Raw genomic sequence first — 3,752 nt, 5'->3', positions numbered from 1 at the left:
GTTTAATTTACAATAATAATTGACTGATGGTATTCTGATAATGTCCCCAAAGACTCTTCAGAATCTTTTCTCTGAGGTGACTGTCAGTGCCACGCTATGTGGTCTGAGAGATCTAAATGCCTTTGATCACCAGTCCTAAAGAATGTGGGAATAAGAACAAAGTCTAAACTTTCTGTAATGTGATGCCAGGCCCAACAGAAGCTCCATCACTTCACTTGAATAAATGCTTTGATCTCTCCCACCATAATAGAATCAGAGTTTGTACTGAAATGTTTCAATTTCTCCTCTGGCCAGGCACAATTTCAGTATGGTTGCTTACTAAAATCAATAATACATACCAGTTTGTAATAAATAAAATTTTCTGTCAGAATACAGCTTTTATATATATATAAATGGACATGAATATGACACATGTTCAAATGGCTTACAAGAAGAACACAAAAACCAATGCTCCAGCTACATGCACTACACATTTTAAGTTTTGAAATTTCTGGTAGTGATATTTGCTTTTTTTCTTCAAAAACATTGCACTTTTTGTGTGATTTAATTACTTTCTCTAAGAAGCCTTAATTAACCCCATAAGGAATTCACCACTGTCTCTTTGTATGATGCTAGTATCCCATAGACACATCTAGCATAGCTTTTGAAGTTCTTTATTCCACCAAACTGTTTACATGACTGTTTTTCCTTACAGATTGTAATCTTTTGAGAACACAGATGGCATCCTACTCATCTGTGTACACCACCTACAGGAAAGTAAAGGGCATTCCACTCAAGGAATGTCAAATCTTTGAACTCATCTCCACTGCCACATCAACCATAACACATTCACTTTCTTTTTTTTTTTTTTTTTTTTTTTAAGATTTTATTTATTTTATTCAGGAGAGACAGAGAGAGAAAGGCAGAGAGGCAGGCTCCATGCAAGGAGCCAGATGTGGGACTCGATCCCAGGACTCCAGGATCACACCCTGGGCTGAAGGCAGGAGCTAACCTGCTGAGCCACCCAGGGATCCCCTATGTTCACTTTCATAATCAATTCTTTCACAGCTTCCTCTAGTTTTACTTAAAGACCTTTCGAGTGTCATTTTCCAGAAAATCATTATGTGACCTTTTGTTCACACCAATTTATGATGTCATTGATCCATGCTACATTTACTTAATTTTTCCCACATGTCGAATACAGTACTTAGTACTAGGTATATAAATATGAAGAAGACACAGCCTGCCCTTAAAGAATTCAAAGACCAGTCAGAATACAAAAACTAATAATTGCAACACAATGCAAGTGCTATAACATAGAAAGGAATGGAGTGATCTACAAACATATTTTGTGACTAGCTCTGGCTATGTAAAACTCAAAGAGCTTAATGAATTAGCAGATTTTGCCAGATAAAGATGAAGGAAGCAAATTTTTGGAAGAATGTGTGCAAAGACACATAGTCAAGAAAGGATCAAGGGATCTAGTGAATCAGGAGTTGCTCTCTATATTTGGAGCACAGGGTATATGTGGAGAGGACACAGATTGGAAAATTAGCCATAAAACTAGAATAGATCTTAGTGGCAATGTTAGCCTTGTGCAGAGGCCATGCTAATCCTCTGTATTATTCCCATTTTAGTACATTGTACTGCTGAATCGAGCACTTAAAGGCAATGTTAAGAAAAGTATACTTTATCTGTGGCAACATTAACATAGAAGAAATTGTTAAACAAGGCAGAAACATGATCAGATTTAGCTTAAGGAACATCATGCTGATGGCAGGATGAGGACAAGTTTGGAGGTGAGGAAAGTTTGTGGTAGAAGAAACAATTAAGAAGCTTTTAAATCTTCTAGGGAAAAGATGAGGTGAACTTTCAAATGGTGGAGGCATTGTGGGGTACAAAGATTAATTTATTTGATGTTAATGAAATAAACTCAACTGAGCAAAGTAGAAAAAAGAATAGGATGGAGGAGCTAAGGGTGATTCCTTGTTTCTTCTATGGTACACTGACATGAGAAGAATCTCTCTAGGTTTAAATGTTTGGGGTGCCTGGAAAAGAGGCAGGCAGACATGTCAAGTAGATAAATGTATCTGGAATTCAAGAGTAGAGTTGAGACTCATTGATTAGAAGTTATCCACTTATATTTGGTAATGAAAACCATGAAAGTAGATCAAATCATCCAAAGTTTATAGAGAAGGTAAAAATGAAGGAGAGAAAAGAGTAGACTTTGAGTCATCCACCAACACATAAACAGTGGTCAGAGGACAGAGGAAAAAAGCCTTTGAAGAATCCCAGACAAACCAATCAAAATGATAATTAAAAGCCATGAGAGAATAGGCAGCTACTGTCAAAAACTGAAAATCTATCAAGTGGGAAAAAAGCTTAATTTGTCAGATAAGAAGGAACTGCCATAAAGCTTGGAAAAGCTATTCAAGACAGAAGTCAGAGACTAGATTTTTTTTTTTTAAGTATTTTTTTTTAATGTTTATTTATGATAGTCACAGAGAGAGAGAGAGAGAGGCAGAGACACAGGCAGAGGGAGAAGCAGGCTCCATGCACCGGGAGCCCGACGTGGGATTCGATCCCGGGTCTCCAGGATCGCGCCCTGGGCCAAAGGCAGTCACCAAACCGCTGCGCCACCCAGGGATCCCGAGACTAGATTACAGAGGTTTGAGGGGCAGACACAGAAGACGTAAACTATGGGGCTAAAAAATCAAGATGTCAGTAGGGCTGTGTTCTTTTTTAGACTACAGGGACTATCCATTTGCTTTCCTTTTCAAGCTTCTAGAGGCTACCTGCATTCTTTAGTTTGTGGCCTCACCCTCCATGTGTAAAGCCAGTATCGTGGCATCTTCAAATCTCTCTCTCAATCTCTCATTCTCTTTCTCTTTTATATGTTAGCTTCCATTGTCATGTATCTTCTTATCTCCTCTCACTCTGACCTTGCATTTCCCTTTTACAAGGATCTTGTGAGTAAATTGGACCAACTCAGATAATTCAGGATAATTTCCTTATTTCAGATCCTATACTTAATCATGTCTGCAAAGTCTCTCTTGCCATTTAAAGTAAAATATTTACAAGGGCCATAGATTAAGATGTTGACATTTGGGGGGGACCATTATTCTATTTACCACACTGAGTAAGTGTAGATCGATTAAACTAGGGAAGGACAATCAACTCCTCTTCTTTTAACAGAAGGGAAGGAGACCAGAGTATATGATGTCATATGCAGGTACAGATGCAAAGTTGGCAACTGGACCTGTGTGTTGGTCATACATTCTTTTTGGAAGTATTGGGAGGGTGAAGTATGCCATTGACAAAAGGAACACATTTTTGGAAAACCCAGTGAAGTCAGTTGCAGAGAAAATAACAAGGAAAGGTGAAGAGACCATAGAGAAACATGCAGGAGCTCCAATGGAGCTAGAAAGCATAAGACCTGTGTGGAGCCTATTGACTTAGCAAAGAGATTAGTCAAGCAACATTTTGAAGGCTGGGAAAAGAATCAAAGAAAATGAATAGCTGGATTCATCAAGTGATGGATGTCTGAAGAGTGGCTATAGTTGGGAAAATAAGAAGGAATGAAAGCAAGAATCCTGGTATCATTGAAACCACTGATTCTAGCATTAGGCTTGGTCAGGTTCACTCTTCCCCAATTTTGAAATTTTGTAAAATCTGTTTAATATACAAGATGTGTGTGTGTATGTGTGCGCGCACTTGTGTATGAGAGAGAGAGTGAGCGCACGAGAGAGAGAGAGAGAGAGAGAGAGAGAGAG

General features: G+C 38.5%; 1 non-coding gene across 1 annotated transcript; it reads right to left on the bottom strand.

The window, feature by feature from the left end:
* Window positions 1-1,536: 1,536 nt before the first annotated feature.
* Window positions 1,537-1,641, bottom strand: LOC144317919 (U6 spliceosomal RNA). The gene has a single exon (XR_013383803.1). It is a non-coding gene; the product is annotated as a U6 spliceosomal RNA (small nuclear RNA).
* Between the last annotated feature and the right edge of the window lie 2,111 nt (window positions 1,642-3,752).

The sequence above is a fragment of the Canis aureus genome, chromosome 7 (genome assembly GCF_053574225.1).
Source record: "Canis aureus isolate CA01 chromosome 7, VMU_Caureus_v.1.0, whole genome shotgun sequence".
NCBI classification, from domain to species: domain Eukaryota; kingdom Metazoa; phylum Chordata; class Mammalia; order Carnivora; family Canidae; genus Canis; species Canis aureus.
This window is presented reverse-complemented; position numbering and strand designations above follow the sequence as displayed.